A 19692-nucleotide genomic window follows, 5' to 3' on the forward strand; every position below is an offset into this window, starting at 1 on the left:
CGATGAACCTACACCTCAGAAAGCAGTGGAGACGCGTTATTACACACCGACAGCCTTGAGTTGCACCTAGCCGTCTCCTCACTCACACTGAAAACGCACATTCGATTGGGGTGCGGATAAAATTCACTTAGTTGTTCATATGCAGCCTATTTTAAACAAAAATTGCAAAAAAGCAATGGCTTATCAGCGCAGCGGATTCGTTACATAAAGGTTAACCGTCACCATGGTTTAGCTACATAGACATCACGAACACATCGTTTTAATGGGGCTGACAATCGGGAATTGATAAAGTTTTTAAATCCAGGAATTCATAACAAAGAGGTTTGTAACATCCAGGTTGAACTGTATTAATTTCTGGCTCGTGCTATTACATGTGGGCTAGCGCTAAATGACAAAGTATTTTTCCGGCCTCTAAAAGAGTAACTGCGAAACATAAGCCAGTTACAGATACAGAAGTATATAGGGCATTCTGAGGCATAAGAAAAGGCCAGTAATAATTTTTTACTCTTAGTCGCTCAGTAGTGGTCTGTTAGAGGTAAAACCTGCAAATTAGTTTTAGTAGGGCTTACGCGCATCAGCAAAACCAGTCCTGTATTTCGATTGTTCCGTGATATTTAAAAGTTATATAAATGCGCATCCTTTGTTTCGCCTCCGGAATTATTATTCTCCCTCTGTGCACGCATCAGTGGCATCTGCGTCATTGTACAGGATCTAGAGAGCCATCGCAACTGGCACTATCGAGAAGCTTCCGGGTAGCAGCGATGACATATTTTTCGGACGCCTAATGAGCACGGCTCAGTGCAGGAGCAGGTGAGGGTCAATAAAAATTGCACCATCTTCCTGAGGGGAACCCTGACGGGGATGCGAAGCATCATGGGGGTTCCGTGTGGTTCCATTGTGTTGCCGTTATGTTGAGTGATCTGGTGTTTAGTAGCACCAGAGGGAATTCCGCGTCCGGGCCCACACTGGTGGCAAAGGCATGCAAGTACTGTTGTGATACGGTGAGTTGTCGGTGGTTCTCGTAGCGCCGAAACTCGTCCATCCTGTTCTTGTAATGTTGTCGCCTCAGTGGCAGAATCGGCAGTCTCAGTCAGCGTTAGTGAGGTAAAGTTTGTTGACGTTGGTGCATCGGCTGCCAGCAACGTACACGCCCTCCTCTTTGGAGCTTTGTCTTTTTCTTTTCATTCTTCTTCTTTAGCGGTTCCCCTACGGGAAGATGACGACGGTGGTTGAACGCGAAGCTATATTGCGATGGATTCTTTGGTTGGCCAATTCCTAAGGGCATCCTGCCACAATCATCGTCAGAGGCGCTGCGGACGGGGCACGGACGCGGGACATCCCCCCGAGCACGAGATGCCTCGCATCTAAAAAGCAGCTTATAATGCTATCGTGAAAGTAAAAATCAGAACTATTGACATTCTAACAAAGGTAACGTTTACAAAGTCAGCAAGATTATCTCCTATAGCATGGTAGGAATCTCTCCCTGACATTTCCAGGCTATATAACCAGCAGCTTGACTTCTAGTTGGCATCACCGTATGGTGGCGTTTTCAATGGGTTAAAGTGCAGTAAAAAGATCCCTCTCGTGTTTTTTTATTTTTGTGGCAAATCAGGGCAAAATCCTCAAACTGTTTTTTTTTACATTTCCAAAAAAATCAGTGAGTGTTAAAAAATTCGGTAAAGCGAAGGGCAAAGCAGACAATGAACAAACTAAAAAAAAACAAGGTAACGAAGATGCACAAAATGCTCTCATACGGCTTGATTAGGGCGTAACAGTAAAGCTTCTTTTTAAGAATCTCATCGTGTTACATGGCTTAGGTAAAGCATTTTGAAACCCTGATGGGCTAGCGAGATACCCACAAACATGTCAAAACACGTATTCCCACTTTTACTTCTTTAGACATGTAATTTTTGGAGGACCCCTCATTTGTGAAGCAGTACCCGGCAAAATAAATATATTACTGAACTTCCCAGTCCTTAGCTGCAGCAGTTTCAGGAGGGACACAAAAAATCAGCTGCTTAATCAGTTGGGAACTGAGGATTTTAGATAAACCTAACACAAATTTCCTTATAGGAGATAAAAATGCATTAAGTGAAAGCTTAAACTATTTTTGTAAGACAACCCGTTGTTATTAGCAACACATACGTCAATGTCCAGCACATGTTGTGGCTTGTTTGCATGTTGTGTGAAATCACGCAAGTGGTTTGAAATACTCGAAGAGTTTGTATTCAAACCAGCAATGCAGCAAGAACGTACCTGCCACGGAACACCTGGAGCCACAAAAGAGATCCAAATGTTTTGTTTCAAATGCGAACTTGCGCAAAGTAGTTCCCGCCTGTCTCCTAATACCTGGTATATTGTATTATTGACTACATAATTTATCTTAAAAATAAGTGAGTTCAGTAAATCTCATCCCAACTCGGTGACGCAGTTGTTTTGTGACGCACTTTTTTCAAAAACAACTTGTTTCAGAGAAATCTAATCGTTGATTTTATTTTTAACAACAAAGGGGCAACATCAAAAAGTCGCTCTTCAAGCCGGCTTGAAGAGACGGCTGCAACACTTCTTGACAAGAGCGATAGTCCTCACGTATAGAACAATGGCACGATTACACATCTTGAAAATAGAAAAAGTACTCATGACACTTCAGGTCAAATTGGTCCTATCTTGTCGTAGAATACACAAATCAACCATAAAGACAAAAAGTAACCTTTTACTTCCAACAATACCTATCGAACACTGAAAACGAAAAAACGCATAGACAGCTACAGACAAAAATGGTCTCGTTCTCGAAGTGGTGCATACTACACAATTCAGCGCTAACATAACAAAACTAAGCAAACTAAGTGTTTCAAAAGAAAGATCAAAGGAGTGGAAAAGCGCATCTTTTGGCGTTGCAACAATGCAGATATGTTTAGCACGTAATCGTGGAAACCAATAGAGAAACCAATAGAGATTATGGAAGTATACAGCACAGCTTGACCTATTGCTGCTGTGACCGCGACGCCTGCATCACCCGACCCTCGCACGACGCCAGCTCCTGCCGATGAAAGTGCGTCTATTTTGAAAACATAATGCTACATACAAATATTTCTATTGTTCCTCAATTGAATCGTTTTAGTTGCCTTTTCTACACATGCAAAGGTCAACGAATAAATGATTCCTTACATTTTACATATACGTTGATAATGTGCACTAAAGAAGATTGTCATTTAAATTTCTCGTTTTGTGGGTCTGCCTTTGTATTTGCCTGAATGCATACGGCCTACAAGCTTCAGGTTCCGTTGTCAATGCCGGTTTGCTATTATATGCAACTTATAGTAGCATTACAAAAGAAGGTTCATACACTCGAAAGCACAAAAAGATTGAACCCTGTGGAGCTGTTCTTGGAAGAATTGTACCTGCAAAATAAATATATTTCGAAGAATTTTTCCAGTTCAATATAATAGGGTGTTTGGTATATGTTCCGCCTAACCAACCTCAGCCAGCATATGTTACATGGATATATTTTACAGTGGTGTGTTGAACCATGTAAAATAGCTTGTGATATACTGGGTGTAATTCCAGTGGTTTTACACAAACGTTTCAAAGATAGCTGAAGTGTGTATTCTAGTTTATGTATTCTTGACCTGCACCTAAACAAAATGTGCGCTACATTCACAACACTGACAGCCCTTTTTCGAATTTGATATTTAGCAGTAACTCTGGTGATTTATAGATCTGGTAAAATGTGTCCGTAGTTCTTGAGGCTTTTAGTTGTAGTTGGTTTTCGTTTATCGTAGTAACTGTTTTATCGTTCTTCAATGCCGTTCTGTTAAACATATTTACCTGGTTGCATTCCCCGTATGTGAGTAGCTGCTGCGAATATGGTGCAATAAATATTACCAAGAAAACCATTCAAACAGGCAATTGTAGTCGCTGGTTTATGCCCTGTGGAAGGTAAGTACCCTACAACATGTTGCTCCCAACAGATACGGCTTTCCTCTGCTTTTAAAATGCCTACCAATCTCATTAATCACGATTCCGCGTATTACCTATCTTGTAGTCTAGTGATTAGGGTTTCGTGGTTAATCGAAACAAATTACGCTCATAAATCCAAGAATATCCAGAACGCGCGTTCTTTGTGTTGTGTTGCGAAATATTTTCTGTATACGCAGGAAAGCTCTTGGAGTTCATATTTGTTTCTAGCTGTCGTACGGCACTTCCACACGTGCAGTGTGGTTGAAAAATTAGCCTTGCAGGATATAAAGTAATATATCCTCGAATTGGTTTGAAATGGGATATAAATGAACAAGAAATGATAACCTAAAAACTTTATTACGAACGCGTTTTTTAAATGCGACACTTTAAGTTCAATCACAAATATTCAAAAGGTGAAGAAATAAAATGAGAGAAAAAACTACGTCGCTGACAAAACGGCAACATTACCAAATAATATAGGCGTCCGGTGCCGAACACTTTTTCAAGTGTGCATATTTTTGCTGAATCTCCATCTGTATGTATAACTGGCAGTCACAAAAAGCAGACCATCTGGAATACATCTGGTATTTTAAGCCCGAGTCTAGTAAAGAATTTCGCTGATGTTACGAGTTATACTAACGTGGTATTGGAAGTATCTAAATAGTTGGAATATTGTCACATTCTGACGGTAACCGTCGATTGTCTCTAAGTCACCCCTTTATAGATCCTACTTCGTATTTTATTTGGTTGCACCTGAAGCGTGCCCTTACTATTTGGGAAGGTGTCTACAGACATCATTTGGTTTCCTGCTCTGGTTTCACCTGAATGTTTATAACGACTATTCCTTGAGGGGTAGCAAAACCAACTGTAGATTTAAATAATACAAACTTGTAGCCATATTTATTATACAGTTCGATGGGCCATGCTTCGCGTGAGTAAAGCGACATAAATTCTACAAGAGACATTGTCGTTAGGCGGGTGCAGTGTGGAGCATTGAATTTTAACAACGAACTTTTTGAAACCCATGGTGGCGACGTTCATAAACAGAAAAAAAATGTCAGAGCAATACCGACCGCCCGCGAGTGTGGGTATGGTGAGGAGCGCCTGGCCTTGTCCGGGCACGCGCATCTTCTTCCGCCGCGTCAGTAGCTCTAAAAAACACAAGAAAAAACGAACGAGCGCATGTTCCGGTCAGTTTGTGAGCAAAAAGCATTGTCAACAAAGCGGCTGTTGTCTTCTCCTAAAGTCGCCCGCTCCGCGTTGCTATAGGCAACTACCTTCGTGCATAAAATTCGGAATCGCAGCGGCGGCAATGGAAGAATCGTCTCCGACTCTGCCGGCCACTCGACGGATATGGCGGCGGAATAAGTTCCGAACGCCCGATGAACAGACAGCTTATCAGGAAGCGTGCCCCGCTGTAAGGTGAGTATGCAATCTACCAGACTATGAAGAAGCAGTGCCGATATTCATCGGTGATTTAGCGCTAGACTGTGACTTTGCACTGTAAACGGAAACTAGCCGGAAATGGAGTTTTTAACAAGTAATGTTGCCTGAAAAGTACCTATACCAAACAATTTACTCCCTAGGCATGGTGTAAAAAGTAGACGAACTTCCATGGTACTACCGTTGCCCATGCGTGTAGCAAAAGAGAGGATTTAGAACGACTTAACACCATTTGTGAGATTGCGTTCGGTTCCTTGTATACAGCCACGTCCACAATAAACTCCCCATCTGGGGTAATCGTCTCAAGCGGGCGGCCGCCATGTTAGTCTTGTGTTGTTTCCGTGTGTCAGCACTTCAACCGTGGTCTAATGCTAATTAGAACGAGAAAGCAGGACGTGAACGTTGCATGCAGCTACAAAACCGATACCGCACGTATACCCGCAGAGATGCTTCAGCAAGCGCGATGACAGGCAGACAGCGCGGCCGTGTTGTTTGCCCTGGCGGCACGACTTGCTGCCCGGATGTAAACAACCTCCGTGCTATCAATGCAGCACGGGCGGGCGGTGACTTGGTGCGGCCGGAGCTTCAAGCGCCTCGCCTTGGGACATCATTTTTTCTTATTTGAGAAGGACTAGTAGTGCCATTTGGTGGAAAGATGTTTATGTGCCCCTGTCAAACGACGAACGGCCGCTAACAGCATTTGGATACGGTGACAGCTGTGGACAGCTCGCTGGTAAGTGGTCTGTCATCACTCGATGCGTTTGTCAAACGTTTGGATAGGGTTAACTGCGAAGTACTTGTGCCGCACACAGCACGTACACGCACGGACAAAGAAAAAAGTGCTCACTCGTTTTGTTTCACTTGTTTGTGGGTTTTGGGGTATGCATTCGCATTCTTTTGTAAGCCGGTTTGTAACAGGGCATTCTAGATAACATCGCTTGTCGCGCGCCGCGTCCTTTCAAAGCAACGTGACGGTTACTTCGTGCTGGCGAAAATCAGCGCAGTCAGACGGAAGCGAGAAGGAACGTAGAGGGGTCGGGAAAGATGGCGCTCATATTTAAAAGAAAGCGTAATGCAAGACGAGAAAAGGAACGCAACCCGCTTGCGTTTCTCCGAACTTCAGGACAGAGCCGCACACGGGTACGTTGCCAAAAAATCGAGCGTACGACGTCTAAAAGTACCGTATATTTTTTTTCATTTCTATTGTACAGGGCCTAATCCTTGTTAAGTCGTCCGATTCATTCAGTTCAGTTCTATTCGCCCCGAGAAAATGCTGGAATTTCTCGAACGAAGTGGCGGTAACGCGACCACTCGCCGGCTCGCCGGCAAGAAAATACCAAAATAAAAACTCCGCCGCTCAGCTTTCACCGAAGCTCAGTTCTGTCGAGGGGGCTAGCGTAGCTTTGCCAGTGCTAAGGCGCGTCGATGATTCTAGAAGGGAGAAAAAGGCAAGTGGGGCGCTCGTCGGCGGCGGGCGCGTTGCGGGTTGTGCCCTTTATCTCCGCTTAGTGCGCAGTTATGAAAAGAGACTCGGGCCGAAGCAAGTTAGCTACATTTGGGCGTAGTTCACAGGTAGCCGAATCGCCTCCGACAGCGGTGCATCGTCTGGCCCGGTTGGTGAATATTGTGGGACTCTGTCTCTCATATGCATCGAACTGTTCGTGTTCTTTTTAGTTCACTGCTCTACTTTGTAATATCTATTTTTTAAGGCTCCTGATTGTACATTTTGTATTTGAACTGTTGCTGGCATTTGTATTCATTCTAAGTTACCTCTCGCTTACGTTCCTGTCCTCGTGCTTGTACCGTGTTTTGCCTGTCCAAATATAAGTCTTTGTGTTGTTTTCGTTCAAGGCTCTGACTCATTCTTACCGCTCTGGTCGGTAAGAAAGAGTATTGAAATGAGTAAAAATTTTACGTGTGGGGCATTTTTGTTTCTTTTTTGCTTTTTCAGGCAGATGTTACTTTGACTCCCTGCCTGCATTCCGTGAACGAGGAAGTTAGCCTCTCATCGATGGCCAGCGTGTCTTGACTTCATCATCTTTACTGGGAGGACTGTGTAGTCTGTTTGTATTGTTCTGGGTTTTCAACATTAAATATCACAAGAAGGCACACAGAGCTCTAACGTTTGTGGAGCATGCCATTTTGGACCTTGCCAGTACCAAACCACGTGTTAAGGATTTAGAACTAATTAGCTTTTATGGCATCAATATCGCTCACTCATATTTTATTTGTTTTCAATCCTGTAATCATTGGATAGTAGTAAAAAAGTATTCCGTATTATGTTTCTGACTTTTTCTTTTTTCTTTTTTTTTACTGAAAAGGGGATATTTGATGAGCCGTTCTGTACGCTGATAATACAGCTATCTTTTAGTGAAGCAATAATTTTAACAAACTAATTTAACTTGAAACAATTATCTAAATAGGTTGGCAACAGGTGCGAAATGAATCAACTAAAAATTATCCGAAAAACATGAATTTCATGGCTTTTTGTTCTCACTCTAAAGAAGCTGCCGCGATAGCACCCATTCTGTTCTATATCATTGCAATTAACCCGTCAGACTCAGTCACTTTTCTTGGCGCATTGGTGTCTTTATCAAAACGCACTGGTATTTTCCGCAGCATATTTTTTTGTTCTTTATATTACTCATTTATCCATACCATCTCACTGCTGTCTGTCTCCTGCATCATTTATCTCTTGTGCCTTTACCACCTACAAAGAGCTCGTTACCTTTCAATATCAAATCTCAGCACAGCTCTCGCTCTTTTCACCACCAATTTAAAAATGTTTTGTTGTTGTAAACCACGGCAACCATTTTTTTCTTCACTTGGTGTACTGAGTACTGATGCGTACTGATAAGATCTGATAAGTACTGACGCGTTCTAGATCCTCTAGTATTATATAATGATTTCACTTACCATGCGGTTGTGTTTGTGCTTATCTGTTTTTCGCGTATTTCCAGTTCTTGCATTAATATTGTTTCTACAATTTGTTCAACTTGCACACTGCTCTCGCTCATTTCACCATCAACTGAAAACTGTTTTTGTTGTTGTAAACCACTGGAACCATTTTTTTTTCACTTTGTGTACTGAGTGCTGATGCGTACTGATAAGTTCTGATAAGTATCGACGCGTTAGCGATCAGCTAGTATTATATAATGATTTCACTTATCATGCGGTTGTGTTTGTGCCTATCTTTGTTTTTCGCGTATTTCCAGTTGTTGTAGTACTATTGTTTCTACGGTTTATTCAACTAGCATCGTATTGCTGTCTTCCATGCCTAACTGGCGTGTTATTTAGCAATGTACCATTTGTGCTTTCTTATAAGAGGTAGCCCTAAGTTTTTATTTTGGAACCTCCTTGTGTACACCATGTACCATATAAACTTGTCTGCGAAAGTTCGTTTGAAATGTACCTGAAATCGAGAAAAACCTTGTGAAATCAGTACTCCCGCAGGGAACTAGAAATTCTTCCTTGTGGCCTTGAAAAACTCTTTTCGGAAGGACTACAAAAATTCCCAAGCTTTCGTAAAACTTCATGCAAAATAAGTAATTCCTTTCCTTGAACCTCCTAAAAACGCCCCTAAACTAACATAAGTACGTCCCTAGGCAGCCATAATAGGCTGCTATTCAACCGCCTAAAAATTCCATAATCATCACTTAAAAACGCCCTTTAGGAAGTAAACAATACTCCATTTTGACCTCCTTGAATTCTCCCCAACTTTTCTTAACACTTCCTAGATACCTTCTTTCTATCACCTAAAAACGCCCTGTTTTGAGGAGGTAAACAAAACCTCCCTGTTCCATGTAGTAAAAAAACTCCTACAATTAGGATCACTAGAGCACAGGCGAAAAAGAACCCCTGGAGAGTATATGGGAGGCAAAAAAGTTTAGAGTGTGTGACGGCGGACGATGAAGTATAGAGACTGAAGAGGACACTGTACAAGTAAAGAATTATACACTTTACCTTGTGCTTTATTCCTTTCTGCTGCCCAGCGCCATAAATGCACGCAAAGTAAATGCCTGTAAGTGACTTATATGGCGCTCCTCGAGTTTATCTTAGTGAGGGGAATACTACTTTGCTGTAACCTCACGTTTTGCAGGGTTGTGGAAACTGGCCTACATTTTTACTGGTTTTCAACGAACCTTGTCCCAGTGATATAAAGTTTCCGTTCAGAAGAGGAGCATTACTAATCGTACGAATTCTTGCTAGCTGTCTAAGACAAAAACTATTATCAGAACGCCTAGTTAGTGCTTCTAAAGTAGCGAGAAAATAGAACAATCTGTCTCAGCCATTGCTTTTCGGCTTCTCACGGGCAATAGATACATCCGGTGTCTTTTAGCCATGTAGTATTGTTCTTTTAACAACAACAGAGCAGATTTGTCAGCTGTTGATATAAATGTTTTCAGGCGTAGGATAGACCCAGGTTTCTAATGTCAAGAGGTTTCTTTCCTAATATTTATATAATGTCATAGAAAAGGAACACCGGTTCTCAAACTCCTAAAATTGCGCCTTTCAAAAAGTGCAGCAGCTAGAAAGCTACCCCAAAACTTTTGTGAAAACATGGAGGTTCCTCACTGTTTGAAACGCGAAAACAAACGTAAAGCGTGCACTTCAATGTAGCGAGAGATGAACAACGTTGAATGGAAGGCAATACTCGTAAAATATTATAAATAGCTGTCAAAAATCAATAAATATTGACCTGGAAATGACGTGAGTAGCTATCATTTCAAAACACATAAAGAGACAAACATGTTGTAGTGACATCCACAGCTAATAAGTATGCAATCTCCGTCCGAAATTGTCATTCTTGAAGCGCAGCGCACTACGATAGGGCACGGATAGGGAAGCGGGCACAGGGTTGAAGAGCAACTTGAGGTGTTTATTGAAAGGGTAAATATATATATCTATCTATATATATATATATATATATATATATATATACGGTCGAACAAAAGAAGTTACCAATGGTCCAGAAAAAATATGAAAAAGTAGAGTCCGACGCAAGTCTCAAAAAACAAAAACAAACATGTTTACTAACGTTTCGACTGGTGGTCCAGTCTTCATCGGAGTAACATTTACAGTACACTGCAGAACGCTTTTATAGGTGCGTGTGGAGAGAGGCATACTTCGAAAGCATCACAACATATTAAATCAAAGTCCTCGACTAGCATCTATATTTTCCGAACCACCACGTGTTGTCTATAGGCGAAACAAAAACCTGCGCGACATTCTGACATCTTCGAGGCTCAGCCATTCACCAGTGACCGGTTGTGGGCCCTGCAACAAGCCTCGTTGTCAGGTATGCCCCCCCATGACGAAAACAAAAACCGCCTCTAGCACCGCCTCGCACTTCTCTGTAAAACTGAAGGGAAATTTTAACTGTGACAGCGCCAACGTAGTTTACCTGCTCGAGTGCAATACCTGCCACCTGCAATATATTGGCCAGACGGCGAACGCTTTTAGATTAAGGTTCAACAATCATAGGGCACACGCCAAGTCTCTTCCTAACCTTCCTTTGTCCCGTCACGTCGGAATCCCGGGTCATTCATTTAATAATTTGAAGGTAACAATAATTGAATCCAATTTCAACAGCAACCACGCACGCGAAGTTCGCGAATCATATCTCATATTTAAGTTCAAAACCGCATCCTCTGGGCTGAACGAAGGCGTAGGCGCGTTGACATGTTTGCCACAATAATTACTCGCCTTTCTTCCGTTCGCTTCTTGCGTGACCAATCCTCTTTTTAGGCATACCAGCGCCGGCTTTATCCCTCCAGGTTCACTCAAATAGCCTCTTAGCGCCGGCTTAGCCACATAGCGCCGGCTTCACGTGACACATTCCTAAGACGAAAAGCGAAGGCGCGCTGACGCGTGCTCCCCAGTTCCTTATCTCGTTCTGCCGCTTTCACCCCGCTTCTTCTGTTGACACATTCCTAAGACGAAAAGCGATGACGTGCTGACGCGCGTTCCCCACTTCCTTATCTCGTTCTGCCGTTTTTACTCCTTTCTCTTCCCCGCCCCCGCTTCTTCTGTTAATTCCTATGAGGAGAGGCGCCAATTTACCTCCTTCCTAGACGCCCCTTTGCATTTTTTCTTTTCTCTTTGTTGTACCACTTGCCAATAACTACTTTTAAACAGGGCGCATTGTAGCGCACCTTTTCTCCCAAAAAAGAGGGAGGGCAGTGCATTCCCTCTCATGTGTATGTCTTGCGTTTTTTCTTGTTTTGCTGAATGATGACGTATGATTTCTTTCAAAGAGGGCGCACTGTAGCGCAACTTCCTCCTCTCTCCACACGCACCTATAAAAGCGTTCTGCAGTGTACTGTAAATGTTACTCCTATGAAGACTGGACCACCAGTCGAAACGTTAGTAAACATGTTTGTTTTTGTTTTTTGAGACTTGCGTCGGACTCTACTTTTTCATATATATATATATATATATATATATATAAATCTACAGAAAGATAAACTCACAAAGCGCGCAGAAATAGTATAAGTAAAGAGTCGGATACAAAGCAAGAACAATAACAAAAAATGTTTACTTACGTAGCGGCAACGGGACTTGCCTTCATCAGAGTAAAGTTACATGATTTGGCTATCGCAAACATTTTGATCCCATTTCTTATATAGGTTTGCAGAAAACTGTGAGAAGGAGCGGAAAATGTTGCGGAAATGGAGAGTGTGCATACAGTCGGGCTAGGCCGATGTTACAACAACAACAACAACACAAAAAAAGGGGGGGAGCGAGAGAAAGAAAAAAGGGTCGTGTTAACAATGCAGCGTTCAAGGTTGCACCATGACGGGTCAACGTATGCCGCGCGGGCTGCAAGTTCAGACAATGGGGGAAACTGGACAACCGCGGCTTGAAAGAAAGGGAAGAGTATACAGTTAGGTATTCAGTGGCTGGGGTGACTGGTTCCGGGGGAAGCGAAGATGGGTGTGCCCCCCGCGGATGAAGAGAATAGATAGGGGGCACAAATGAGCATTTCACAGAAGCTAGCAATTGAACAGGAAATAGGTAGGGTCACAAAAGGTTAAACATGAATGGATCACAAAGAGTTAAACATTCTTAAGTGGTGGTGGGAACGAGGCCTCCTTCCCCAGGACAGATGGCATTGTTGAGCCCCATTAGGCTAATAAAGCTGCTGTATTAGGAGAGTTTCTGTGAATTCTGATGGCAAACTTGAGGGTAGGAATAATGAACATAGTTATAAAAATTATGAAGCCGCTAATTTTAATCGAGGTATAACCACGTTAGTTTTCCGTAACTTTCATTAATTCCAAGTGTGGCTGACCCAAACTTATAAATGAGATAAGATTCTCGAACCTCGCGGTCGTGGTACGTTTTGAAGGCGGATTCTAAAATCGTTGCTTTAAGATGTTCAAATGCATGCCCGGGACTGTTCACATGTCTTGACAGGAGCAAGTAAGGGCAGCTTTTTGCATGCGAGCGCTGATTATTGAACCGTATTCGGAAGGGCGTTTCAGTTTGGCTGATATATTGTTGCCTACAAACAGTGCACTTTAGAAGATATACGACATTAGCGGAGTCACAGTTAAAGTTACCTTTTATATTCACGTAGTAGTCTGAAGCCGTGCGTGTGGCGCGCTGTGTAGTGTTCATGTGTGGGCATACTTTACATCGGGGTTTATTGCAGGGCATGCAGCCAGTAGTTGCCGGTCGGTTGATACGAGAGTTAGTAAGAAAGTCACCTAAATTCTTATTACGCCGGTAGACAACGCGTGGTGGTTCGGGGAATATGCTTTTTAAGCGATCACTTTGCATTAGGATATTGTGATGTTTTTTTAGCACGGTTGACACTCTTGGAGCGGAGGATGAGTGGGTTGAAACTAAGTTAGTTTGTGGGTTCCCGTTCGGGGCTTTTTTCTTACAGGTTTCGTCACGGTCTAATTGGTTGGCTCGCAAAATAGCTTCGTCGATAACTTTTTCCGGGTATTTTTTATTCAGGAGGGCGGTGTTGAGTTCTCGACAGTTTGAGTCAAAGTCGGCTTGGTTTGAGCAAATTCTCCTAAATCGGTGGGCTTGGCTGTAAGGTATTGCTGTCTTGCAGTGTCTGACATGGCTGCTTCGGAAGTGCAAATACTGCCGCGTGTCTGTCGGTTTTCCATACAGTTTAGTTTGAAGCTGACCTTGGAAGGTAGTAACGGTGACGTCCAGAAAGTTTACACTCTGTTCCGAATAGGAATGACCAAGGAAAATACTAGGATGGGCTAGGTTAAATGCCTCAATGAAGGTGAGGAGCTCCGCGTCACCGTGTTGCCAGATCGTGAATATGTCATCAATGTACCTTTTATAGTACATTGGCTTTAAATTTTGGGTGTCAAGAAAGTTTGATTCGAGGTGAGCCATAAAGATATTAGCGTAGTTAGGTCCGATTCGAGTTCTCATTGACGTTCCGCTGACTTGCACGTAATGAACTCCGTCGAACTCAATATTGTTAAGTTCAAGAATAAGCCTATGGAATGTTTGGAGAGCAGAAGAATCGATAGGTTTGTCGCACGATGACTGCTCATACGCAAGGGATACAGCGGCGATGCCGTCTTCATGGGGGATGTTAGTATACAGTGACGCAACATCAATGGTGACTAGAAGGCAGTTATCAGGAATTTCAATTTTTGAGATGTCTGAGAGAACGTCATTGGTATCCTTAATGAAGGAGGGAAAGCTGGGCGGAATGTCGCAAATGATATTATCCACATAGCGCGAGAGGTTTTCGGTAACAGTGCCAATGCCAGAAACAATGGGGCACCCTGGGTTGTTCACCTTGTGAATCTTTGGGAGAAGATAGAATTTACCGGCTACTGGGCTTAAGGGGATCAGGAAACGAGCCGTGGTTTCATTTATTGTTTTATTTTTAACAAGCTCAGCAAGTTTATCTTTGACAATAATCTTGAGTGGGATCATTGGGTAGTGCTTTATAGAACGTCGATACTGATAGTTGCTTATTGGCCTCGTTAACATAGTCGGTTTTGTCAAGGATTTATAATTATGTCGGAACAGCTGCCGAGTTCCTCTAGGGCTTTCTTTTCGTTAGTAGTCATGTTGTGGTGGAAAGAAATGTGTGTTTGGTATGCTTTTCGCACATCGCGTTGGACAGCTTTGATGTGCATGTCGGGGCAACTATCACGCTGTGTGGGATGGGTCCAGTGCTTATAGCTAGGTAGGGTTCTGCGGGCTTTTTCTGTCGCGGGGTGATCGTAGAAGTATTCTCGTAGCCTCATGTTTCTGGCGAAGTTACCTAGGTCCTTAAAAAGTTGAAATTCATCAAAACCACCAGTAGCCGGGCAAAAGTTTAGGCCCTTTGACAAGACGTTCATCCGGGATGGGGAGAGGGTTATACTTGAAAGGTTCATTACATTCCCGGTAAGGTTTTCTTTTGTGACGGCAGGCGAGGGAAAAATATTAGTACAGGGGTTTAACTGAACTGTTTGGGGTGCAGTAGTCGAAGCATTTATTACAGTCGTAGTGACATTATCGGCCGTATTGTCAGAGTTGGGGCAGTTACTAGTGCCGGAGCTTGTTAGGTTCTTACGCATGTGGCCAGTGTTAGAAATCTTATCTCGGTTAAACTTTCGGTCTTTTGTTCGGGATATGGCGGAGGCCGTCTTAGATTCGTAGTTGCTTAAAAGGTTCAACTATCTTTTGCTTAGTTCCTGACTAAGTAGTTCCTCTTTCTTTCGGAGAGAATGGGCCGTAGTTTCGTAGTGATTGAGGATTATTTCAGTTAATTGTAAAGATGCTTTATCGAGTACCTGTTTCCACTTATTCATGCTGGACGGAGAGAGTTCGGTAGTAGCAGGTTTTATTCTAATCCTAAGACCCCTGGTAGCGACCACGGCAGTCAAGTACTGTGCAAGAGCGGAAACGTGCAATTCGGAACATATGCGCTTTTCGGTGATTTTTCTTAGCTTTAAAAACTGTCTTGAAACGGGGAAGGAGGCCGCGTGACCTGTTTTTTTTGTGTTGTAGTCAGTTGCTGCTATGCCGATTCTTTCGAAGGTTGTAAGGGCATGTGGCACGGAGGGCTGGATTTTGGACCCCGGAAGGTCCGGCGGACGCGCTGCTGTTGGTTTTTGTGGACTCGGCGGTCGCTGAAGATGCGGAGGTTGGGCGTGGCATGCTGTTGGTGCGGCGCCGGTCAGGGAGCTTCTTAGTGTCGCCGCGAGCGTTCCCTCGGGGCGTTGTGGCCGCTGCAGGTTTGCCAGTAGGGGTTCGCATGTCGCTGGTGCGACGCTCGTCCGTGGACTTCGGGGTTGGGGCGCTGGTGCTCGCCCAGGGCGCCGTGGTTGCGATGGATCTGGGGGGCGGTGGCGGTGGGCAGCTGCCAGAACACTGCTCCGGGGTCCTTACACTGGATAGAATTGGAGGCAGTGGTGGAAAGTCGCTGTCATTTGGCAATATAGCCGGGGCTGCAACTGGGTCGGCGGTGCATGCGAAGTCGCGCCAGTCCAGAGGCTTGCAGCGCTGTTGCATGAAGCAGAGTGCACGAATGTGGCCGGCCAGCAAGGCCACACCCTCGAAGCTCGGGTGTAAGCCGTCGGCAGCGAGTACTCGGCAGGCTGGAAGGTGCTCAAAGCCATGATCGACGAAGCGGACAAAGCGTGAGTGGCGGCAAAATTCGCGGAGAAGTGAGTTGAAACGGCGTGCCTTTTCGTTGCAGCAGCGAGCGAAGCGAGAGATGCGGTAGTCGTGGCGGCGGTTAGCGGAGCGGGGAAGAATGAGACTGGCGTTAATAGTGGAAATGTTCGGTCGAGATTCCAGAATGAGGTCAGTCAGTGAGCGGTAGCGGTATACTTGAACTTAACAATTTTGAGTTCGACGGAGTTCATTACGTACAAGTCAGCGGAACGTCAATGGGAACTCGAATCGGACCTAACTATGCTAATATCTTTATGGCTCACCTCGAATCAAACTTTCTTGACACCCAAAATTTAAAGCTAATGTACTATAAAAAGTATATTGATGACATATTCATGATTTGGCAACACGGTGAGGCGAAGCTCCTCATCTTCATTGAGGCATTTAACCTAGCCCATCCTAGTATTTCCCTTGCTCATTCCTATTCGAAACACAGTGTAAACTATCTGGACGTCACCGTTACTATCTTCCAACGTCGGCTTCAATCTAAACTGTATAGAAATCTGACAGACACGCGGCAGTATTTGCACTTCCGAAGTAGCCGTGTCAGACACTGCAAGACAGCAATACCTTACAGCCAAGCCCACCGATTTAGGAGAATATGCTCAAACCAAGCCGACTTTGACTCAAACTGTCGAGAACTCAAGACCGCCCTCCTGAATAAAAAATACCCGGAAAAAGTCATTGACGATGCTATTGTGCGAGCCAACCAATTAGACCGTAACGAAATCTGTAAGAAAAAAGCCCCGAACATGAACCCGCAAACTAACTTAGTTTTAACCCACTCATCCTCCGCTCCAATAGTGTCAACCGTGCTAAAAAAACATCACAATATCCTAATGCGAAGTGACTGCTTAAAAAGCATATTCCCCGAACCACCACGCGTTGTCTACCGGCGTAATAAAAATTTAGGTGACTTTCTTACTAACTCTCGTATCAACCGACCGGCAACTACTGGCTGCATGCCCTGCAATAAACCCCGATGTAAAGTATGCCCACACATGACCACTACACAGCGCGCCACCAGCACGGCTTCAGACTACTACGTAAATATAAAAGGTAACTTAAACTGTGACTCCGCTAATGTCGTATATCTTCTAGAGTGCACTGTTTGTAGGCAACAAATTATCGGCCAAACTGAAACGCCCTTCCGAATACGGTTCAATAATCACCGCTCTCATGCAAAAACCTGCCCTTATTTGCCCCAGTCAAGATATGTGAACAGTCCCGGGCATGCATTTGAACATCTTAAAGCAACGATTTTAGAATCCGCCTTCAAAACGCACCACGACCGCGAGGTTCGGGAATCTTATCTCATTTATAAGTTTGGGTCAGCCACACTTGGAATTAATGAAAGTTATGGAAAACTAACGTGCTTATCCCTCGATTAAAATTAGCGGCTTCATAATTTTTATAACGGTGTTCATTATTCCTACCATCGAGTTTGCCATCAGAATTCGCAGAAACTCTCTTAATACAGCTGCTTTATTAGCCTAATGGGGCTCAACAATGCCATCTCTCCTGGGGAAGGAGGCCTCGTTCCCACCACCACTTAAGAATGTTTAACTCTTTCTGATCTATTCATGTTTAACCTTTTGTGACCCTACCTATTTCCTGTTCAATTGCTAGCTTCTGTGAAATGCTCTTTTGTGCCCCCAATCTATTCTCTTCATCCGCGGGGGGCACACCCATCTTCTCTTCCCCCGGAACCAGTCTCCCCAGCCACTGAATACCTAAGTGTATACTCTTCCTTTTCTTTTCAAGCCGAGGTTGTCCAGTTTCCCCCATTGTCTGAACTTGCAGCCCGCGCGGCATACGTTGACCCGTCATGGTGCAACCTTGCACGCTGCATTGTTAACACGAACCCCTTTTCTCTCTGTCGCTATCCCCCCTTTTTATTTATTTTTTTTGTTTCTTTGTTGATGTTGTAACATAGGCGTAGCCTGACTGTAGGCACACTCTCTTTTTCCGAAACATTTTCCGCTCCTTCTCACAGTTTTATGCAAACCTATATAAGAAATGTGTTCAAAATGTTTGCGACAGCAAAACCATGTAACTTTACTCTGATGAAGGCAAGTCCCGTTGCCGCTGCGTAAGTAAGCGTTGTTTGTTATTATTCTTGCTGTGTATCCGACTCTTTACTCATACTATATATATATATATATATATATATATATATATATATATATATATATATATATATATATATATATTGATATATATATATATATATATATATATATATATATATATATTGAAGCGTAGTTTATTGGACCACTAACGAGCAGTTAGAGCTGCGGAGAAGCCGAGGTTCTTCGTGCTAAGCAAGCTATGTCCGACGCGATACTCGATCGGCCTGTGCCCAAGCGATGCTTCTGCCTCCTCGTCGTCGGGCGTGCACCAAGCCGAATATCCCCAACGGGGAATTGTCCTTGCATGGTTGCCTGTGACAATTACATCAATCGCGTCCATAATCAACGCTACAATATATATATATATATATATATATATATATATATATATATATATATATATATATATATATATATATATAACATAAGGGTTGGGAGTCAAGAAAACCTCGGAAAGCAAAGGGAAGGTTGGGGTGGGTCGTAGAAAGAGATGAAGAATTTTTTTCGTCGAAAAGAAAGTGGTGAAAAAATGTCCACCGGGTGGGATTCGAACCCACGACCTCCAGAATACCGAGAAAGTGCTGGGGAAACAGCCCCGCCGGTAGCGTAGTGGTTATCGCACCAGACCGATATTCTGGAGGTCGTGGGCTCGTATCCCACCCGGCGGGCATTTTTTCACCACTTTCTTTTCGACTCAAAAAATCCTTCATCTGTTTCTATGACCCGCCACAACCTCCCCTTTGCTTTCCGAGGTTTTCTTGACTGCCAACCCTTATGTTCTGTCTTATTTTCACGGAGCCCCGCATTTCCCATATATCTATATATATATACAGATACAAAATACAAAGAGATGAACAAAAACAACAAAAGTGCATTCGAAGTATGCCATCTCATCTCATTGGCCGTTGATGGGAAATGCTATTTCTTTGTGTGGCATGTTTGAAAGGCATAATAGTGCAATATGTCTTAGACAATGAATTTCTAAAGCCATTGGGGATTGTGTTTCGACCATTGCCTGTAATACTGCACTTATCTTGCAGTGGTTTGGAACCGCACTGCTTGCAGTGAAATGCAAGATTCCCAGCCGCGATGAGCTTTTCGAGATTTTTGTTGTGGTGTTGAAGCCGTTTATTTATACAATTTCCCGATGGCCCTACGTATCTTTTTCTGGTTGAAAAAGGCAATGTGTATACAACTTCTTCCCTGCATGCAGTATTGTACAGGTTTCTTATAAACAGGAACGAAAGCCCGTTCCCCTTTCCTTCCCAGTTTCTATACGATTTCCCGTTACAAATTCCTTTATTGCGAAAGGAACGCATTCCAGTTCCTCTTCGAACATTGGAACGTGTCGTTACATTAACGTTACATTTTATTTTTAAATTAAAATATGGTGTCCCATTCCTGAGGCAAAATAAAGTGAGAAATTTAGTACTCACATCGAACAACGTATATTATAGGAATATGAACACCACCGGAAGCATTTTACCTCGAGGTAAAA

At 43.4% G+C, this 19692-nt stretch overlaps 1 non-coding gene across 1 annotated transcript; it reads left to right on the forward strand.

The window, feature by feature from the left end:
- Nucleotides 1-18789: 18789 nt before the first annotated feature.
- Trnai-gau (transfer RNA isoleucine (anticodon GAU)) lies at nucleotides 18790-18862 on the forward strand. The gene has a single exon. It is a non-coding gene; the product is annotated as a tRNA-Ile (tRNA).
- Nucleotides 18863-19692: the final 830 nt, after the last annotated feature.

The sequence above is a fragment of the Haemaphysalis longicornis genome, unplaced genomic scaffold (genome assembly GCF_048455015.1).
Source record: "Haemaphysalis longicornis isolate Haplotype H1 unplaced genomic scaffold, Haemaphysalis longicornis Haplotype H1 scaffold_5, whole genome shotgun sequence".
NCBI lineage: Eukaryota > Metazoa > Arthropoda > Arachnida > Ixodida > Ixodidae > Haemaphysalis > Haemaphysalis longicornis.